The sequence below is a fragment of the Salvelinus sp. IW2-2015 genome, linkage group LG9 (assembly GCF_002910315.2).
Source record: "Salvelinus sp. IW2-2015 linkage group LG9, ASM291031v2, whole genome shotgun sequence".
Taxonomy (NCBI): domain Eukaryota; kingdom Metazoa; phylum Chordata; class Actinopteri; order Salmoniformes; family Salmonidae; genus Salvelinus; species Salvelinus sp. IW2-2015.
The window spans coordinates 17,821,659-17,845,190 of NC_036849.1; the positions used below are offsets into that span (position 1 = coordinate 17,821,659).

At 44.3% G+C, this 23,532-nt stretch overlaps 1 pseudogene; it reads left to right on the plus strand.

Annotated features, from left to right (window-relative positions):
- LOC139028265 (G patch domain-containing protein 2-like) overlaps window positions 1-967 on the plus strand; it is a 34,726-nt pseudogene extending 33,759 nt beyond the window's left edge.
- Window positions 968-23,532: the final 22,565 nt, after the last annotated feature.

A 23,532-nucleotide genomic window follows, 5' to 3' on the forward strand; every position in this document is an offset into this window, starting at 1 on the left:
GCCTGCTGGATCAGTTTGGGGAGGAAGTCATCTGGAAAGAGGCACAAGCAAATATAATGGGAACGAGCAAAAGCACATGCCAGTGAATGCTGTAATGCCTAATCCTTTGAGACAGCCCAGAGCCACAATGCCACTTTTACTTTCTGTGTCCTCTGCAACTGCATTGCCTTTCACAACGTCTGTGTGACCACCGCTAACTTCGGGAGAGACCAACACAGATTGATTTATTAACGGAAAGTAGGATAGGAGAGATATTAGAAATTGCAATTGTTTTAGAGCTATTTTTTCTTCGGTGTAAATTGGACCAGGAAGTGTTTCAGATATTTCCCTTCCAACTCTTATATTGAGACAAAATGGCTTAAAAAGTGAGGAGGATGAATATAGTGAAAATGAAGATGTTTTCAGTTTAAGTTTTCAGTAAGATGGTACTATATACTAGTGATGTAGGTACTGTAGAATATCAGCCACACAAGGTATCACTGAGCTAGATAATATTCAAAAGGGGAGTTTTAGCCTAGGAGCATCAGATTTCCCTTCTAACAACCGTGGACACTAGGCATATAGTACCAAATTGGATTGAGATCACTTGACCATAACATAATTAATACTTATTCTATTAGGGCATATGATTTATAATGAGTATGCACTCATGTAGAAAAAATGAAGAACCATCATAAAATGAAGAAACAGTTCTAAAATGTTACAAGGGAAAATCAAAAGACAAGTTAAAATCGCATTTATTTGTGTGTCCTTCTACTCTACAGCATGCATCCCCTTCCATAAGGATGACTGGGGAGAGGCAGAAGGATCCAGCAAGGACACCTCCACCTCTCTGAGCATTGAGTCTGCTGGCCCTGGGTCCTCCACATCTGACAAGCATGACTTCATCAAGCCTGGGACTTTATTTAGACCTAGCCCCCAGAGGGAGCAGGAGGAGGACTGGGGTGCTCCCACACGCTCTGCCTAGCTGGAGAGAGGCAGCATAGTATGGGAGGCCTACAGTAGCAGCACAGAGTGGTGTGTGTGTGAGAGAGAGAGCAAGAGAAGGGGCTTTAACTCCTCCTGCTGAAATTACTTTGTGAGGAACAGAAACTCGTCATTGCTCTCTGAATCAGTATTGTGCTGCTGGATCAAGTCTTTCCATCTAGCATTTAAGGATGAAAAATGTTAATGCAATCAAGCGCTGTTAATCACTCCGTAGCCAGCCAGCAATTTCCTTGAAGAGGAAGGCAGTTTGAAGAGCCTCCTGGTCTTGCTACTTCAGACTGCAGCACCAGCCAGGCAGCTCCTCCTGTCTCTACACTACACAGTCTCTAGGCCACCTGCCCTTTACTCAGGCCTAACAATGATGTCATCTTTGAGTTGCCCAACATTTTTCAGCAGGGACACTGAAATGATGGTCAGGGAGGGTTGATTGGTTCCTACACTGGCTGCAAAGAGGGGCTGTGGTCACGTTCCTTGGAGGGGCCTCTGTTCTCTTCAGCTCACCTTCACAACCTTCACAACACATTCAAGGTCAAGGCAAGCCGCACAATCCGTTTTCAAAACCCTGTTTTTTAGTGGAAAAGCCATTGTTTTGTGACTGACTGGGCTAATGTTGAGAGTAGAGAGTGTGTTCAGAGTGAGGTAGATGGGGTGGAGACAGTGGAGGAGAGAAGAGGGTAATTAACAGTAATCTCACCAGTGTTTGAAGTGGCACACAGAGGGGAGCCCTGGTGGCTCGAGCTAGCTGTGACGCTGATCTGTGACTGGCTGCCCTGGCATTCCAGGGGCACAGAGAGATCAGCGTGATATGTGGCTGCCCTGGTATCCACTCACCATCCAGAACAGGGATCAGAAGTCCCTGCATTAGAGAGCAGAGGGTTCACTCCTGGAAACAACAGGACCACTGATAATGAATAGCTGTGAGAGAATGAGAATGTGAGAGGACCGCTTTCCTTGCTGACGCTCTGTCAGTGGTTTTATATCACACAGCCCAGTCATATGAGCCCACTCACACTCACTCTATCCAACGTTGTGAGAGCTCTTCATACAGTAGATCAAACACGGTAGTTATGTGGACCAATCTGGATTTTTATGCAAATGAATCAAATGATACATTGATTTATCAGTGGTATGATTTGGGAAACTGAGGGCTGTTTCATCATAGAAGACCCACTCTTTATGAACTATATTGGGCTAGATAACTATGTTACTAATGCAGTATAATTATAATATGGGATCTTTTTTACTGGCCATGGTGCCCAGTTAATACATATACATTTTTCAATAATATATAAACAATATTTGATAAAGATTAGGTGCAGATAACACTTACAGTGCATTCGGGAAAGTATTCAGACCCCTTGACTTTTTACCACATTTTGTTAAGTTACAGCCTTATTCTAAAATAGTTTTTTTTAAATCCTCATCAATCTACACAATACCCCATAATGCCAAAGCGAAAACAGTTTTTTTAGACATTTTTGCAACAAAAAAAATAAATATATTTAAGTAAGTATTCAGACCTTTTGCTATGAGACACGAAATTGAGCTCAGGTGCTTCCTGTTTCCATTGATCATCCTTGAGATGTTTCTACCTGTGGTAAATTCAATTGATTGGACATGATTTGGAATGGCACACACCTGTCTATATAAGGCCCCACAGTTGACAGTGCATGTCAGAGCAAAAACCAAGCCATGAAGTCGAAGGAATTGTTCGTAGAGCTCCGAAACAGGATTGTGTTGAGGCACAGATCTGGGGAAGTGTACCAAAAAATGTCTACAGCATTGAAAGTCCCCAAGAACACAGTGGCCTCCATCATTCTTAAATGGAAGAAGCTTGGAACCACCAAGACAGCCTGTCAACTATGTGTTTGTCTATCCCTGTTCTCTCCTCTCTGCACAGACCATACAACCGCTTCACACCGCGTGGCCGTGGCCACCCCAGCCTGGTGGTCCCAGCGCGCACGACCCACGTGGAGTTCCTGGTCTCCGGTAGCCTCTGGAACTGCCGATCTGRGGCCAACAAGGCAGAGTTCATCTCAGCCTACGCTTCCCTCCAGTCCCTCGACTTCTTGGCACTGACGGAAACATGGATCACCACAGATAACACTGCTACTCCTACTGCTCTCTCTTCGTCCGCCCACGTGTTCTCCCACACCCCGAGAGCTTCTGGTCAGCGTGGTGGTGGCACCGGGATCCTCATCTCTCCCAAGTGGTCATTCTCTCTTTCTCCCCTTACCCATCTGTCTATCGCCTCCTTTGAATTCCATGCTGTCACAGTTACCAGCCCTTTCAAGCTTAAGAGGAGAGAGTCTCCGACCACTACCTTGTATCCTTTTCCCTCTCGCTCTCATCCAACACTTCCCACACTGCCCCTACTCGGATGGTATCGCGCCGTCCCAACCTRCGCTCTCTCTCCCCCGCTACTCTCTCCTCTTCCATCCTATCATCTCTTCCCTCTGCTCAAACTCTACAACCTATCTCCTGACTCTGCCTCCTCAACCTCCTCTCCTCCTTTCTGCATCCTTTGACTCTCTATGTCCTATCCTCCAGGCCGGCTCGGTCCTCCCCTCCCGCTCCGTGGCTCGACGACCATTGCGAGCTCACAGAACAGGGCTCCGGGCAGCCGAGCGGAAATGGAGGAAAACTCGTCCCTGCGGACTGGCATCCTTTCACTCCCTCTCTCTACATTTTCCTCCTCTGTCTCTGCTGCCAAAGCCACTTTCTACCACTCTAAATTCCAAGCATCTGCCTCTAACCCTAGGAAGCTCTTTGCCACCTTCCCTCCCTCCTGAATCCTCCTCCCCTCCCCCCCCTCCTCCTTCTCTGCAGATGACTTCGTCAACCATTTTGAAAAGAAGGTCGACGACATCCGATCCTCGTTGCTAAGTCAAACGACACCGCTGGTTCTGCTCACACTGCCCTACCCTGTGCTCTGACCTCTTTCTCCCTCTCTCTCTCCAGATGAAATCTCGCGTCTTGTGACGGCCGGCCGCCCAACAACTGCCCGCTTGACCCTATCCCCTCCTCTTCTCCAGACTATTTCCGGAGACCTTCTCCCTTACCTCACCTCGCTCATCAACTCATCCCTGACTCTGGCTACGTCCCTTCCGTCTTCAAGAGAGCGAGAGTTGCACCCCTTCTGAAGAAACCTACACTCGATCTCCGATGTCAACAACTACAGACCAGTATCCCTTCTTTCTTTTCTCTCCAAAACTCTTGAACGTGCGTCCTTGGCCAGCTCTCCTGCTATCTCTCTCAGAATGACCTTCTTGATCCAAATCAGTCAGGTTTCAAGACTAGTCATTCAACTGAGACTGCTCTTCTCTGTATCACGGAGGCGTCCGCACTGCTAAAGCTAACTCTCTCTCCTCTGCTCTCATCCTTCTAGACCTATCGGCTGCCTTCGATACTGTGACCATCAGATCCTCCTCTCCACCCTCTCGAGTTGGGCATCTCCGGCGCGGCCCACGCTTGGATTGCGTCCTACCTGACAGGTCGCTCCTACCAGGTGGCGTGGCGAGAATCTGTCTCCTCACCACGCGTTCTCACCACTGGTGTCCCCCAGGGCTCTGTTCTGGGCCCTCTCCTGTTCTCGCTATACACCAAGTCACTTGGCTCTGTCATAACTCACATGGTCTCTCCTATCATTGCTATGCAGACGACACACAATTAATCTTCTCCTTTCCCCTTCTGATGACCAGGTGGCGAATCGCATCTCTGCATGTCTGGCAGACATATCAGTGTGGATGACGGATCACCACTTCAAGCTGACCCTCGGCAAGACGGAGCTGCTCTTCCTCCGGGGAAGGACTGCCCGTTCCATGATCTCGCCATCACGGTCGACAACTCCATTGTGTCCTCCTCCCAGAGCGCTAAGAACCTTGGCGTGATCCTGGACAACACCTGTCGTTCTCAACTAACATCAAGGCGGTGGCCCGTTCCTGTAGGCTCATGCTACTCAACATCCGCAGAGTACGACCCTGCCTCACACAGGAAGCGGCGCAGGTCCTAATCCAGGCACTTGTCATCTCCCGTCTGGATTACTGCAACTCGCTGTTGGCTGGGCTCCCTGCCTGTGCCATTAACCCTACAACTCATCCAGAACGCCGCAGCCCGTCTGGTGTTCAACCTTCCCAAGTTCTCTCACGTCACCGCCCTCCGCTCCTCCACTGGCTTCCAGTTGAAGCTCGCATCCGCTACAAGACCATGGTGCTTGCCTACGGAGCTGTGAGGGGAACGGCACCTCAGTACCTTCAGGCTCTGATCAGGCCCTACACCCAACTAGGGCACTGCGTTCATCCACCTCTGGCCTGCTCGCCTCCCTACCACTGAGGAAGTACAGTTCCCGCGCAGCCCAGTCAAAACTGTTCGCTGCTCTGGCCCCCAATGGTGGAACAAACTCCCTCACGACGCCAGGCAAGCGGAGTCAATCACCACCTTCCGGAGACACCTGAAACCCACCTCTTTAAGGAATACCTAGGATAGGATAAAGTAATCCTTCTGACCCCCCCCCCCCCTTAAAAGATTTAGATGCACTATTGTAAAAGTGGCTGTCCACTGGATGTCATAAGGTGAATGCACCAATTTGTAAGTCGCTCTGGATAAGAGCGTCTGCTAATGACTTAAATGTAAATGTAATTGTAAAGACACTTCCTCTTCCTAGCCAAACTGAGCAATCGGGAGAAAGGGGCCTTGGTCAGGGAGTTGACCAAGAACCCAATTGTCACTCTGACAAAGCTCCAGAGTTCCTCGTGGAGATGGGAGACCTTCCAGAAGGACAACCAGCACTCTACCAATCAGGCCTTTATGGTAGAGTGGCCAGATGGAACCACTCCTCAGTAAGACACATGAAAGCCCACTTGCAGTTTGCCTAAAGGCACCTAAAGGACTCTCAGACCATGAGAAACAAGATTATCTGGTCTGATGAAACCAAGATTGAACTCTTTGGCCTGAATGCTAAGCGTCACGTCTGGAGGAAACCTGGCAACATCCCTAAGGTGAAGCATGGTGGTGGCAGCATCAACGACTGGGAGACTAGTCAGGATCGAGGGAAAGATGAACGGAGCAAAGTAGAGAGAAGCAAGTAGAGAGAGATCCTTGATAAAAACCTGCTCCAGAGTGCTCAGGACCTCAGACTTGGGCGAAGGTTCCCCTTCCAACAAGCACACAGCCAAGACAATGCAGGAGCGGCTTCAGGATAAGTCTCTGAATGTCCTTGAATTGCCCAACCAGAGCCCGGACTTGAACACGATCGAACATCTTTGGAGAGACCTGAAAATAGCTGTGCAGCAACGCTCCCCATCCAACCTGACAGAGCTTGAGAGGATCTGCAGAGAATAATGGGATAAACTCCCCAAAGACAGGTGTGCCAAGCTTGTAGCGTCATACCCAAGAAGACTCGAAGCTGTAATCGCTGCCAAAGTTGCTTCGAACAACTTACTGAGTAAATGGTCTGAGTACTTATGTAAATGTGATATTTCAGTGTTTTATTTGTAATAAATTAGCTTTTTTTTTTTTTGCTTTGTCAGTATGGGTTATTATGTGTTGATTGATGAGGGAAAAAAACAATTTAAGCAATTTTAGAATAAGGCTGTAACGTAACAAAAGGTGGAAAAAGATGAACGGTCTGAATACTTTCTGAATACAATGTGTGTGAAATAGTCACAGTTTCATAAATTAGTGTGAGATATAGATCTCCAATCATCCTTTTGAGAAGGCTTTATGTGATCATGTCGGTGCTAGCTGATATTTATAAATGCTGTGTGCACACTCATCTAAATGGATGTCTCTCACAAGTCATCCTACCACAGGAATCAGTCAAAGTCTGCCGATAGACCGACCGACATAACCCCGCCCCCAGGCCGCCAGCTCCATCCTGGAGTGAACACAACAGTGGGTCCCTGAACACAGAGGCTACTCAGCTTCTCAGGGAACCCCATCATTGTTGGATAAGAATATTACTTGGTCTTTCCTGGAGAGGTCCCTGTCCCTAATGCTTTATCCGTCACTCTGTGTTTTGATACCAAAGGAATTGACAGATAAGAAGGAATGTTCAGATCAAGTCTTGTCAATCGCAGGGAGAATTCCTTACCTGCATACCTCTATAGTAATTAGTGGTCATCATGGCGATGTATCAGCCAGCCTCCAAAATGAATTTCCAATGGCCAGGCAGTCAGGAAGTGGGGCGAGAGAGGGTTATGTGCAGCCCGTCAATTGCCCTGTTACAGTTAAGGAATCCAGCGGGCTGGTACCACTCATATTTCATCCTGGGTAAAGATTACCTGTCAGGCCCATGGGAGATGTATTGATCTGTTTGCCTTTTTCCGGCAGCAATCACCTGACAAACACACCTAGGAGGCGAGTGAATGAGTGATGCCCAGTCTGTCTCCTCCAGTGGGGGGCTTCCGTGCAGTGTCCACTGAACAGGGAATGGGATGGGGGGGATGAGGAGAGGAGAGATAATGTAGTCAAACTCTGCATGAACCTGCTCTCTGAACAAGCAGGGCAGGCTCATTCCTCCATCTCTGTAGGTCAGAGGTCTTGTGAACGCTTTTTTATCAATTCTATTTTTGTTACATATTGTATTCATTGATGTCTGAAACACAGATCATTGCATGTGTTGATAGCTAACAGATCAGTCCCTGTTAACAAATGTAGATTTTGTGAGTCACAGTGGTTAGCTCTGGTGAAATAGCCTCTGTCAATGACATCAATGATCCAGTCATTAAGAAGTGTAATATTCAGAGGTGATATTTTATCCATAGGATCCAATCACTCTGGTCACAGGATGTCCTGAGTCAGTGATTACGCCACTGCACTATCAAGGATCAATATTATTGTACATTATCCATTCTGTGTTTCTTGGCAGCTTGAAAATATTTATATTTTTGCATGGATTGTCAGAATGTTGATCTCCATGAAACCTTAAACATAAATATAGTGTTGATTACATTGCACTCATATAGTATGGTATGAAATATGAAAGGTTCATCCATAGATAGATCATGGTATATTTAAGCAATAAGGCACAATGGGGTGTGGTACTGCATATGGCCAACATACCACGGCTAAGGGCAGTTCTTATGTACGAAGGAACGAGGAGTGCCTGGTATATCGGCCATATACCATAAACCATAAACGTTTTTCCACATGACAAACAGCACTAGCAGCATCTTATCTTCTAAGCTGTTGTCTTTATATTTCTATGCATGCTCAACTGCTTTGCAAATGACCTGAGGAGGATTATTATTCCATCCTTCGAAAGCCTGCACTGTGTGTCTGTCTGTTGATGTTAGATACACATTACAGTAGTTATGTAGTTGCTAGATACCCTATATAGTATTAAAATATATATATTTAGCATTTATTTACAGTGGGAAGAAAAAGTATGTGTACCCTTTAGAATTACCTGGATTTCTACATAAATTGGTCATAAAGTGTTATCTGATCTTCATCTAAGTCACAACAATAGACAAACACCGTCTGCTTAAACTAATAACACACAAGCAATTATAATTTGTCATGTCTATTGAACACACCGTGTAAACATTCACAGTGCAGGTTGGAAAAAATATGTGAACCCTTGGATTTAATAACAGTTTGACCCTCCTTTGGCCGCAATAACTTCAAACAAACGTTTTCAGTAGTTGCAAATCAGACCTGCACAACGGTCAGGAGGAATTTTGGACCATTCCTCTTTACAAAACTGTTTCAGTTCCACAATATTCTTGGGATGTCTGGTGTGAACCGCTCTCTTGAGGTCATGCCACAGCATCTCAATCGGATTGAGGTCAGGACTGACTGGGCCACTCCAGAAGGCGTATTTTCTTCTGTTCAAGCCATTCTGTTGTTGATTTACCTCTGTCTTTTGGGTTGTTGTCCTGTTGCATCGCCTAACTTCTTTTGAACTTCAATTTGAGGACAGATAGCCTTACATTCTCCTGCAAAATGTCTTGATTGTCACGTTCCTGACCTTGTTTTCCTTTAGTATAGTTGTGTTTAGTGGGTCAGGACGTGAGCTGGGTGGGCAGTCTGTGTTGTTTGTTCTATGTTAAGTGTCATTGTTAATTGACCTTGTATGGTTCTCAATCAGAGGCAGGTGTTTGACGTTTCCTCTGATTGAGAACCATATATAGGTAGGTTGTTTCACATTGTTTGTTGTGGGTGGTTGTCTTCCGTGTCTGTATGTTTACCACACGGGACTGTTTCGTTTGTCGTTCGTGTATGTAGTCTGTTCCTGTTCGTGCGTTCTTTGTTTATTGTAAGTTCTCAAGTCCAGGTCTGTCTACATCGTTTATTTGTTTTGTAGTTTGTTAAAGTGTTTTCGTGTTACGTCTTTACTTTAATAAATATCGTTATGTCAACATTTCATGCTGCATTTTGGTCCGACCCTTACTCCTCCTCCTCATCCGAGGAGGAGGAATTAGACGATCGTTACATTGATAAACTTGGGAATTCACTTTTCCATCGATGATATCAAGCTGCCCAGGCCTCGAGGCAGCAAAGCAGCCCCAAACCATGATGCTTCCTTCACCATACTTTACAGTTGGGATGAGGTTTTGATGTTGGTGTGCTATGCCTTTTTTTCTCCACACAGTGTTGTGATATCCTTCCAAACAACACAATTTTAGTTTCCTCTGTCCACAGAATATTTTGCCAGTAGTGCTGTGGAACATCCAGGTGCTCTTTTGCGAACCTCAGACGTGCAGCAATGTTTTTTTTAGACAGCAGTGGCTTCTTCCGTGGTGACCTCCCATGAATACCACTAACTTACCGACGGAAACGCACGAGGTATCTACAAACAGACCTCCATCCCATGCTGCTACCGACAGCCACATACCCGGCCAGCTGTCTGGATCGCCACGACCCCAACCAACCTCTACTCACTGGACCCTTATTGATCACCCGATTAAGCATGCCTCTCCTTAATGTAAATATGCCTTGTCCATTGCTGTTCTGGTTAATGTTTATTGGCTTATTTCACTGTAGAGATTCTAGCCCTGTTCACTATACCATATCCAACCTCTCAGTTCCACCACCCACATATGCGATGAATCAACTGGTTTCAATGATGTTTCTAGAGACAATATCTCTCTCATCATCACTCAATACCTAGGTCTACCTCCACTGTATTCACATCCTACCATACCTTTGTCTGTACTTATTCCTTTAACTATTTATCGCCCCCAGAAACCTCCTCTTACTCTCTGCTCCAGTAGCTCTAGGCGACCAATTCTCATAGCTTTTAGCCGTACCCTTATCCTACTCCTCCTCGTTCCTCTGGTGATGTAGAGGTGAATCCAGGCCCTGCAGTACCTGGCTCCACTCCTATTCCCCAGGCGCTCTCTTTTGATGACTTCTGTAACCGTAATAGCCTTGGCTTCATGCATGTTAACATTAGAAGCCTCCTCCCTAAGTTTGTTTTGTTCACTGCTTTAGCACACTCTGCCAACCCGGATGTTTTAGCCGTGTCTGATCCTGGCTTAGAAAGACCACCAAAAATTCAGATATTTTCATCCCCAATTACAAGATTTTCAGACAAGATAGAACGGCCAAAGGGGGCGGTGTTGCAATCTACTGCAAAGAACTGCCTGCAGAGTTCTGTCTTACTATCCAGGTCTGTTCCCAAACAATTTGACTTCTACTTTTAAAAATCCACCTCTCTAAAAACAAGTCTCTCACCGTTGGGCCTGCTATAGACACCCTCTGCCCCCAGCTGTGCTCTGGACACTATATGTGAACTGATTGCCCCCCATCTATCTTCAGAGTTCGTGCTGCTAGGCGACCTAAATTTGCAATGCTCAAAACCCCAGCCACCCTACAATCTAAGCTTGATGCCCTCAATCTCACACAAATTATCAATGAACCTACCAGGTACCACCCCAATTCCGTAAACTCGGGTACCCTCATAGATATCATCCTAACAAACTTGCCCTCCAAATACACCTCTGCTGTTTTCAACCAAGATCTCAGCGATACATGCCTCATTGCCTGTATCCGTAATGGGTCAGCGGTCAAACGACTCTCCACTCATCACTGTCAAACGCTCCCTGAAACACTTCAGCGAGCAGGCCTTTCTAATCGACCTGGCCGGGGTATCCTGGAAGGATATCGATCTCATCCCGTCAGTGAGGATGCCTGGTCATTTTTTAAAAATGCCTTCCTCACCATCTTGAATAAGCATGCCCCATTCAAGAAATTTAGAACCAGGAACAGATATAGCCCTTGGTTCTCTCCTGACCTGACTGCCCTTAACCAACAGAAAAACATCCTATGGCGTTCTGCATTAGCATCGAACAGCCCCCGTGATATGCAACTTTTCAGGGAAGCCAGAAACCAATATACACAGGCAGTTAGAACAGCCAAGGCTAGCTTTCAAGCAGAAATTTGCTTCCTGCAACACAAATTCAAAAAAGTTCTGGGACACCGTAAAGTCCATGGAGAATAAGAACACCTCCTCCCAGCTTCCAACCGCTCTGAAGATAGGAAACACTGTCACCACCGACAAATCCACTATAATTGAGAATTTCAATAAGCATTTTTCCACGGCTGGCCATGCTTTCCATCTGGCTGCCCCTACCCCGGACAACAGCACTGCCCTCCCCTCTGCTACTCGCCCGCTTCCCCCATTTCTCTTTCTCCCAAATACAGTCAGCTGATGTCCTAAATGAGCTGCAAAATCTGGACCCTTACAATTCAGCCGGGCTAGATAATCTGGACCTTTTTCTAAAACTATCTGCTGAAATTGTTGCCACCCCTATTACTAGCCTCTTAAACCTCTCTTTTCGTGTCGTCCGAGATCCCCAAGATTGGAAAGCAGCTGCGGTTATCCCCCTCTTCAAAGGGGGGCCAACTTGACCCTCATGTACAGACCTATATCTATCCTACCCTGCTTTCTAAGGCTTCGAAAGCCAAGTCACAAACAGATTACCGACCATTTCGAATCCCCACAACCTTCTCCGCTATGCAATCTGGTTTCAGAGCTGGTCATGGGTGACTCAGCCACGCTCAAGGTCATAAACGACATCGTAACCGCCATCGATAGGAAACAATACTGTGCAGCCGTATTCATTGACCTGGCCAAGGCTTTTGACTCTGTCAATCACCACCTTCATTGGCAGACTCGACAGCTTGGTTTCTCTAATGATTGCCTCGCCTGGTTCACCAACTACTTCTCTGATCGAGTTCAGTGTGTCAAATCGGAGGGTCTGTTGTCCGGGCCTCTGGCAGTCTCTATGGGGGTGCACAGGGTTCAATTCTTGGACCGATCTCTCTTCTCTGTATCATCAATGATGTCGCTCTTGCTGCTGGTGATTCTCTGATCACATCTACGCAGACGACACTATTCTGTATACTTCTGGCCCTTCTTTTGACACTGTGTTAACACTCTCCAGGCGAGCTTCAATGCCATACTCTTCTTCGTGGCCTCCAACTGCTCTTAAATACAAGTAAAACCAAATGCTGCTCTTTCAACCGATCGCTGCCTGCCCCTGCCCGCCTGTCCAACATCACTACTTTGGACGGTTCTGACTTAGAATATGTGGACAACTACAAATACCTAGGTGTCTGGTTAGACTGTAAACTCTCCTTCCAGACTCACATCAAACATCTCCAATCCAAAGTCAAATCTAGAATTGGTTTCCTATTCCGCAACAAAGCATCCTTTACTCATGCTGCCAAACATACCTTGTAAAACTGACCATCCTACCAATCCTCGACTTCGGTGATGTATTTACAAAATAGCCTCCAAAACCCTACTACATAAATTGGATGCAGTCTATCACAGTGCCATGTTTTGTCACAAAGCCCATATATACCCACCATGCGACCTGTACACTCTCGTTGGCTGGCCTCGCTTCATATACTCGTCGCCAAACCCACTGGTTCCAGGTCATCTACAAGACCCTGCTAGGTAAAGTCCCCCCTTATCTCTGCTCGCTGGTCACCATAGCAGCACCTATCTGTAGCACGCGTCCAGCAGGTATATCTCTCTAGTCACCCCCAAAACCAATTCTTTCCTTTGGACGCCTCTCCTTCAGTTCTCTGCTGCCAATGACTGGAACGAACTACAAAAATCTCTGAAATTGGACAACACTATCTCCCTACTAGCTTTAAGCACCAGCTGTCAGAGCAGTCCATAGATTACTGTGCACCTGTACATAACCCATCTACAATTTAGCCACACAACTACCTCTTTACCTACTGTATTTATTTTATTAATTTATTTTGCTCCTTTGCACCCCATTTTTTTCTGTCTCTACTTTGCACTTTCTTCCGCTGCAAACCAACCATTCCAGGTTTTTTTTTAGTTTTATTTTACTTGCTGTGTTTATTCACTTCACCTCCATGGCCTTTTATATTTTTAATTTATTTTATTTATTTATACATATATTTGTTTGCCTTCACCTCCCTTATCTCACCTCACTTGCTCACATTGTATATAGACTTATTTTTTTTTTCACTGTATTATTGACTATATGTTTGTTTTACTCCATGTGTAACTATGTGTTGTTGTATGTGTCGAACTGCTTTGCTTTATCTTGGCCAGGTCGCAATTGTAAATGAGAACGTGTTCTCAATTTGCCTACCTGGTTAAATAAAGGTTAAATAAAAATAAATAAATAAAAATTCTTCTTTAGTGTTTTACGTATCATAGACTCGTCAACAGAGATTTTAGCATGTTCCAGAGATTTCTGTAAGTCTTTAGCTGACTCTCTAGGATTCTTCTTAACCTCATTGAGCATTCTGCACTGTGCTCTTGCAGTCATCTTTGTAGGACGGCCACTCCTAGGGAGAGTAGCTACAGTGCTGAAATTTCTCCATTTACAGACAATTTGTCTTACCATGGACTGACTTTTAGAGATACTTTTGTAATCCTTTCCAGCTTCATGCAAGGCAACAATTCTCAATCTTAGGTCTTCTGAGATCTCTTTTGTTCGAGGCATGGTTCACATCAGGTAATGCTTCTTGTGAATAGCAAGCTCAAATTTTGTTTTTATGGGGCAGGGCAGCTCGAACCAAAATCTCCATTCTCGTCTCATTGATTCGACTCCAGGGTAGTTGACTCCTGGCTCCAATTAGCTTTTGGAAAAGTCATTAACCTAGGGGTTCACATTTCCAACCTACACTGAATGTTTAAATTATGTATTCAATATAGATAAGAAAAATACAATAATTTGTGTGTAATTAATTTCAGCACACTGCATTTGTCTATTGTTGTGACTTAGATGAAGATTAGATCAAATTTTATGTCAAATTTAGGTAATTCCAAAGGGTTCACATAGTTTTTCTTGCCACTGTAACTAGGCAAGTCAGTTATGAACAAATTCGTATTTACAATGACAGCCTACCCAGGCAAACCCTAACCCCAGATGGCGCTGTTCCAATTCTGTGCGCTGCCCTATTGGACTCCCAATCACGGGCGGTTGTGATACAGCCTGGAACCGAACAAGGGTCTGTAGTGAAGCCTCTAGCACTGATATGCAGTGCCTTAGACCGCTACGCCACTCGGGAGTATACTGTATTTATGCCCAACTTTCCATACCATGATTAATTTAATGTTCAATTAACATTAGGAATCTTAAACACATTAATAATATTATAAAACCATGTATACTCATATATCCAAGTATATTGTTATCATGTGTGTCTTCAGTACTCAATGTCCATGCATTAACTTAGTTTGTGTTTAATAAATGCATTTTAATGTTTGTGATCTGGAATTAATGTTCACAAGAAACAAATTGACTCACTTCCCATACGAAAAAAAACAAACATTTCTTATGATACATGTGAAATATAAAAAATTGGCCAAATAATGTATTTTTAATACATTCCAACACATATTACGGAATGTATTTATAATGTTTATATAAATGTATGTAGAATGTATAACACAATATATGTTAAATGCATCGGAAAATGTATTTCATGTATTTCAAAATATTTTCACATGTATTTATCAATATATTTGATAAATATATTTTCAAATGTATTTGTAAATGTCTTGTGAAAAATATTAGATTTGATTGTTTTTGTAAGAAATACATCAAATGTATTTAAAATGTATGGCAAATATAAAAAATTGGCCAATCATATTGCAATGGTGACTGTCTTAACAATGGAGCTCTTAGTGTCACATACACTTATGTCAGTCTCATTAAGACTGCAGAACTGGCAGTGTACAAGCTCAACCTTTAATAACAGAGTACAACATAATAGGTGCTGGGCTGAAGCCTTTAAACATGAAGTTGATCGATCCCCGTCGAGGAAGGAGCAGATTTTTTCTATATGGCAGTAAAAGATTGTGTTGATGACTTGACTATAACATTTGTTGAAAACCTTCAATTCTTGCACATTTTCTCATAAAAAAAGAACATTTCAACACTCGGCCGCTCAGGCAAATTTTCCGAACTACTGAACTTGGAACCAATCAGAACTCAAGTACATACACCTCGTGATGACGGCAGCCAATGGCCTGCTTCTATCTACAATGTAAACACAGCCTTTTGTGAAAACGCGAGCTGCTGTCTGATGAAGAGGAAGTTAGCTAGTTAGCTAGCTCCCAGACTGAAATAAGAGAAATATCTGTTTTCGAGTGCACTTGAAATATGCAGCATGCAATACAAATTGTCTTGATCATATGAACTCCGCTAAACATTTAGCCAATATATTGAAAGCTAGCCAATGTTACAGACTAGCCTAGCCAGCTACTGTAAATGTCAATCTGTGTTTCATTAGCCATCTCTCTGTCAGTGAATTAAATTGTTGAATCATGTTTTGTCATGATCATATGTCTTATTTCAAGTAACTAGCTGCAGGCTTAAATAAACTAAGGTTACTCTTGTAACCACGGTTTTAGGAGCTAGGAACTATGCTAGTCACTCAATGGGATATCCTTCTGCCTTGCGGCAGGGATGAGTCGAGATATTAATTTCAGAGTAATTCCATGCCACAGGTGTGATGCGTGTGCCCCCCACCCCCTATAAATACCTGGGCGCATAGTATCACTTCCTCGAGACTCTTCCCAAGGCTACAAGGGAACTGACAGTTAGATTAGCATAGTCCCTAGCTCATAGAACCGTGGTAACGTGAGTGACCTTTGTTCTATTTCACTTGAGGGACTATGCTAGACTATGCTAGCCTAGAGCAGTGGTTGCCAACCTTTTTGAATCAAGACCACTTTCTGAGTCAAAATGCAAGCCGAGATCTACCACTCAATGTTGTTCGGACATTATCAAGCATTATCAGCATAAAATATATATTTAAAAATTTGATGTAGGCTATATGATCACACCGGTAATAGATCAGATGATGTGTTACTTGTGAGGCATAGCTGAGTGAGCACAAATTATAAAGATAACTGGCAAGAAGGACCCAATGACCGCTCTGACAGAACTACAGAGTTCCTTGGCTGAGATGGGAGAACATTCCAGAAGGACAACAGTCTCTACAACTCTTCACCAATCTGGGTTTTATGCAAGACCAGACGGATGCCACAAAAAAGGCACATGACAGCACGCCTGGAGTTTGCAAAAACTCTTTGGTATGAATGTAAAGCACTAAGAGAATTCTCATCAGTTATAGTCACAGCGGTGTACATTCCCCCTCAAGGAGACACCAAGACGGCAATCAAGGAACTTCACTGGACTATATGCAAACTGGAAACCATGCATCCTGAGGCTGCATTTATTGTAGCTGTGGATTTTAACAATGCAAAGTCTACCTAAATTCTTACAGCATATTGATTGCGCCATGTGGATGCGCAATACCCTCGACCACTGCTACTCTAACTTCCGCGATGCAAACAAAGCCCTCCCCCGCCCTCCCTTCGGCAAATCCGACCACGACGCTATCTTGCTCCTTCCGTCTTATAGGCAGAAACTCAAACAGGATGTACCAGTGATGAGAACCATTCAACGCTGGTCCGACCAATCGGAAGCCATGCTTCGGACTGGAATATGTTCCGATCAGCCTCAGAGAACAACATCGACCTAAACGCTGACTTGGTGAGTGTGTTTATAAAGAAGTGCATTGGAGATGTTGTATCCACTGTGACTATTAAAACCTGCCCTAACCAAAAACCGTGGATGGATGGCGGCATTCGCGCAAACTGAAAGCACTATCCACCGATTTTAAAGATGGAAAAAGGTCTGGGAATATGTCTGAATATTAACAGTGTAGCTATTCCCTCCGCAAGGCAGTCAAACAAGTGAAATGCTAGTACAGGGACAAGGTGGAGTCGCAATTCAACGACTCAGACACGAGACGTATGTGGCACGGTCTACAGGAAATCACGGACTACAAAAAGAAATCCAGCCTCGTCACGGACACCGACGTCACGCTTCCAGACAAACTAAACACCTTCTTTGCCCACTTTGAGGATAATACAGTGCCACCGTCACGGCCCGCTAACAAGGACTGCCCCCCCCCCTCCTTCTCCGTGGCTGACGTGAGTAAAACATTTAAACGTGTTAACCCTCACAAGGCTGCTGGCCCAGACGGCCTCCCTAGCCGTGTCCTCAATGCTTGCGTAGACCAACTGGCTGGTGTGTTTACAGACATATTCAATCGCTCCCTATCCCAGTCTGTTGTCCCCATATGCTTCATGATGGCTACCATTGTTCCTGTACCCAAGAAGGCAAAGATAACTGAACTGAATGACTACCGCCCCATAGCACTCACTTCTGTCATCATTAAGTGCTTTGAAAGACTAGTCAAGGATCATATCACCTCCACCTTACCGGCCACCCTAGACCCACTTCAGTTTGCATACAGCCCCAACAGGTCCACAGACGACGCAATCGCCATCACACTGCACACTGCCCTATCCAATCTGGACTAAAGGATTACCTATTTAAGAATGCTGTTCATTGACTACAGCTCAGCATTCAACACCATAGTACCCTCCAAGCTCATCATCAAGCTGGAGGCCCTGGGTCTCAACCCCAACCCTGTGCAATTGGGTCCTGGACTTTCTGACGGGCCGCCCCCAGGTGGTGAAGGTAGGCAACAACATCTCCATGTTGCTGACCCTCAACACTGAGGCCCCACAAGGGTGCATGCTCAGCCCCCTCCTGTACTCCCTGTTCACCGATGACTGCGTGGCCATGCATGTCTCCAACTCAATCATCAAGTTCGCAGACGACACAACTGTAGTGGGCTTGATTACCAACAATGACGAGACAGCCTACAGGGAGGAGGTGAGGGCACTCGGAGTGTGGTGTCAGGAAAACAACCTCTCACTCAACGTCAACAAAACAAAGGAGATGATCGTGGACTACAGGAAACAGCAGAGGGTGCACCCCCCTATCCACATCGAGGGACAGAAGGTGGAAAGTTTTAAATTCCTTGGCATACACATCACAGACAAACTGAAATGGTCCACTCACACAGACAGTGTGGTGAAGAAGGCGCAACAGCGCCTCGTCAACCTCAGGAGGCTGAAGAAATTTGGTCACCCAAAACCCTAACAAACTTTTACAGATGCACAATCGAGAGCATCCTGTCGGGCTGTATCACAGTCTGGTACTGTGATACAGTACTGCACCGCCCTCAACCACAAAGTAACTGCACCGCCCTCAACCGCAAGGTTCTGCAGAGGGTGATGCGTCTGCACGACGCATCACTGGGGGCAAACTACCTGCCCTAAATGACACCTACAGGACCCGATGTCACAGAAAGGCCAACAAGGTCATCAAGGACATCAACCACCCGAGCCACTGCCTGTTCAAACTGCTGCCATCCAGAAGGCGAGGTCAGTACAGGTGCATCAAAGCTGGGACCGAGAGACTGAAAAACAGCTTCTATCTCAACGCCATTAGACTGCTAAACAGCAATCACTAACTCAGAGAGGCTGCTACTGCTGCCTACATTGAGACCCAATCACTGGCCACTTTAATACATGGATCACTTGTCACTTTATTCAATGCACTCTAAATAATGCCACTTAATAATGTTTACATATCTTACATTACTCATATCATATGTATACACTGTATTTTATACCATCTATTGCACCTTGCCTCTTCCGCTCGGCCATCGCTCATCCATATACTTACATGTACATATTCTCATTCGCCCCTTTAGATTTGTGTGTATTAGGTAGTTGTTGGGGAATTGTTAGATTACATGTTAGATATTACTGCACTGTCGGATCTAGAAGCACAAGCATTTCACTACACTCACATGAACATCTGCTAACCATGTGTATGTGACAAATAACATTTTATTTGATAAGTCTGGAGAAAACCAGGCACAGCTTATCACCCGTCTACCACCATCCCTACTATGAAGCATGGTGGTGGCAGCATCATGCTATGGGGTTGCTTTTCAGCGGCAGGGACTGGATGACTGGTAAGTATAGAGGGAACAATGAATGGAGCCAAATACAGGCACATCCTTGACGAGAACCTGCTTCAGAGTGCAAACGACCTTAGACTGGGGCAAAGATGTATGTACCAACAGGACAATGACCCCAAGCATAAAGCAAAAGCAATGCTGTAATGGCTTCAGAACAAGAATGTGAAAGTCCTTGAGTGGCCCAACGAAAGCCCAGACTTGAATCCCATTTCCCATCTGTGGAAATACTTGAAGATTGCTGTTCACCCCCACTTCCCATCTAACTTTATAGAGCTAGAGAAAATCATCAAAGAAAAATGGTAAAATCCCCAAATCCAGATGTGCAAAGCTGATACAGACATACACTACATACAAAAGTATGTGGACACCTGCTCATCGAACATCTCATTCCAAAATCATGGGTATTCATATGGAGTTGGTTCCCCCTTCCTGCTATAACAGCCTCCACTCTTCTTGGAAGGCTTTCCACTAGCTGTTGAAACATTGCAACGAGGACTCCATTCAGCCACAAAAGCATTAGTGAGGCACAACTGAGCAAGAACACAAGTACATTAGAGTGTCTAGTTTGAGAAACAGACACCTCACAAGTCCTCAACTGGCAGCTTCATTAAATATTACCCGCCGCAAAACACCAGTCTCAACGTCAACAGTGAAGAGGCGACTCCGGGATGCTGGCCTCCCAGGCAGAGTTCCTCTGTCCAGGGTCTGTGTTATTTTGCCCATCTTAATCTTTTATTTTTATTGGCCAGTCTGAGATATGACTTTCTCTTTGCAACTCTGCCTAGAAGGCCAGCATCCCGGATGCGCCTCTTCACTGTTGACGTTGAGACTGGTGTTTTGCGGGTACTATTTAATGAAGCTGCCAGTTGAGGACTTGTGAGGCGTCTGTTTCTCAAACTAGACACTAATGTACTTGTCCTCAGTTGTGCACTGGGGCCTCCCATTCCTCTTTCTATTCTGGTTAGAGCCAGTTTGCACTGTACTGTGAAGGGAGTGGTAAACAGTTGTACAAGATCTTCAGTTTCTTGGCAATTTCTCACATGGAATAGCCTTCATTTCTCAGAACAAGAATAGACTGACGAGTTTCAGAAGAAAGATCTTTGTTTCTGGCCTTTTTGAGCCTGTAATCAAACCCACAAATGCTGATGTCCCAGATACTCAACTAGTCTAAAGAAGGACCGTTTTATTGCTTCTTTAAATCAGCACAACAGTTTTCAGCTGTGCTAACATAATTGCAAAAGGGTTTTCCAATGATCAATTAGCCTTTTAAAATGAAAAACTTGGATTAGCTAACACAACGTGCCATTGGAACACAGGAGTGATGGTTGCTGATAATGGGCCTCTGTACGCCTATGTAGATATTCCATAAAAAATCTGCCGTTTCCAGCTAGAACATTAACAATGTCTACACTGTATTTCTGATCAATTTGATGTTATTTTAAATGGACAAAAAATGTGATTTTCTTTCAAAAACAAGGACATTTCTAAGTGAACTTTTGAACGGTAGTGTATGTAACTTAGATATTTCTGTATTTCATTTGTAATACATTTGCAAAACTGTCTAAAAACATGTTTTTACTTTGTCATTATTGGGTATTGTGTGTAGATGAGTGAGATTTTTTTTAATCCATTTTGAAATCAGACTGTAACACAACAACATGTGGAATAAGTGAAGGGGTATGAAAACTTTCTGATTACATTGTAGCTAGTGTTAAAGATATCTGCTCCTACTGGCTGGTAACAGATGTAATTATTGTTACTAGCAAGCTAGCTTTACTAAGGTTGCTGTGTTTAAAGTTGTGAGTAATTTACAGCTTGCATTGATGGTATCATGTTTCCATAGCTAAATAGTTACAAATTACAAAAAAAATTAAAATACTATACCTGATAGCAGTTCGTCAGACAACGCTGTCCACTACCTTAGATACGGATAACGTGATTGGCAGAAGTGATCAGCTGAGATAGTGCCATGGATAGTACACAAGTGTTGATTGGTTTACAGTTTAGTACTTGGTGGCATTTAGCTGTACAGCTAGCGAACATGAAAGAAAGTATTTCGCAAAAAAAGTCAAGAATTGACATTGCTTACAAACGGAATTGTGTTCAGAATAAATACATATGTAAAAACAAGCTCCTCCCTCGACAGAGATTTATCATCTCAAAAACGAAAGCCAGTTGCTTGCTATGGCCCACCACCTATAACTCATGAACTGGCATGATACTTTATCCCATGGGTGGCCTAAATAGAGCTAACCCAAGGCAACGCCTCCAACAAGCTACACCTCCAGATCCTTTAATAGGCTGCGGCAGCTACAATATATTTGGTCACAATGTATTTTTATTGTACTTGACACCTAGGGCTTTCCCACCCAGTCCCAATATGCATAAATACCTTTTTTAAATATAGAGACCCTTTTCGAACAGACCCAAAGACAATTAGACCCGTTCTGTATAGACCTGGTTGGATCCAGACCCGGTCCAATCCGATCATCCGAGTGAGGGAAGCAGTAGAAAAGTCATTTTTTAAGCTACTTTTTTAACCGGAGCTGATAAAGAGTGAGAGGTGGCTCTAGCAGGTGGGGGAGGGACCTTTCTGTGAGCGAGTGGCACAGGGAGCATGGAGGAGGGAGGGAGAGATGAGAGACAGCAACCAACCGAGCCGACTCGTGCTATCGTAGACTAAAAGCTGCCATAGCTAGGTTATTTATCATCAAATGTGATTGTGTATTGTAGTACCTGTCTTGACTGCATCAAACCGGAGAAGCTAGTTAAGCTAGCTAATGCTAGTTGGGTGCTTTCTCATCCTACAGTTACAAATAAAACAAATAAAACTTAATAAAATATTAAGTAGTAGCCTAACTGTTGGCTCTTGGTTGTTGTAGCCTTTTCCTTTACATTTACATTTAAGTCATTTAGCAGACGCTCTTATCCAGAGCGACTTACAAATTGGTGCATTCACCTTATGATATCCAGTGGAACAACCACTTTACAATAGTGCATCTAACTCTTTTAAGGGGGGGGGGGGGGGGGTTAGAAGGATTACTTTATCCTATCCTAGGTATTCCTTAAAGAGGTGGGGTTTCAGGTGTCTCCGGAAGGTGGTGATTGACTCCGCTGACCTGGCGTCGTGAGGGAGTTTGTTCCACCATTGGGGTGCCAGAGCAGCGAACAGTTTTGACTGGGCTGAGCGGGAACTGTACTTCCTCAGAGGTAGGGAGGCGAGCAGGCCAGAGGTGGATGAACGCAGTGCCCTTGTTTGGGTGTAGGGCCTGATCAGAGCCTGAAGGTACGGAGGTGCCGTTCCCCTCACAGCTCCGTAGGCAAGCACCATGGTCTTGTAGCGGATGCGAGCTTCAACTTTAACTTTAAATTCCATCTTCCATTGATTAGATATCTCCTAACTTTTGCCACACACAGAGGCTTTATGACTGTAGCCTATTGTCGCTTTGATGACTTATGATTGGCCAACAACAAGCTACACGCGCAATGCATCACTCTCATAAAAAGCAAGGGCAGCAGCATAAATTATATCATTTCTGGTGTTCAGATCTGTACAGGCCCTGCTGGACAAGTCAGTTAAAATTATGCATTCCCCAAACCCCCGACAATCATATCAGATCTGACCCGTGACATTATTTCGAATTCTGGATCTGGGTCTCGGGTATTCGGGTACAGGTTCGGGTACCCTGAAGACCTCTACTTGACACATACCAAAGTCATACCAAAAGCACTCAAATGCATTTAAATGCAATGAAATGACTACAAACATTATGCGTTATCGGTCATGTAGTTACTCCATGTCTTTCACTTCTCGGGCACTAGATGTTTTATTTATTTAATTAAGCTGAAGAGAGGAACTTACTACATTAATAATCATGAAAAAAATACCTCTTGAGAATGGAAACTTGTTTTTTATAAAGTTGAACATGAATCAACATTTATGAAAGAATGTTAAAAGTTTTTTGTTGTACTCATAATACTATTAAATTATTTTGCCAAAGTTTACTTGATGGCCCAAAAAATATCTCTATTGATCAATATGTAAAGAGTCATTTAAGAATCCTCTGAAAGGCCAAACTACTGTATGTCATATGTCGAATTAGGAACCGCTTTGTCTACCTTGTAGACTAGTGGTCATAGCCATGCATTTCTGGAATTATCAGGCATTACATGCATTTTAGCAAA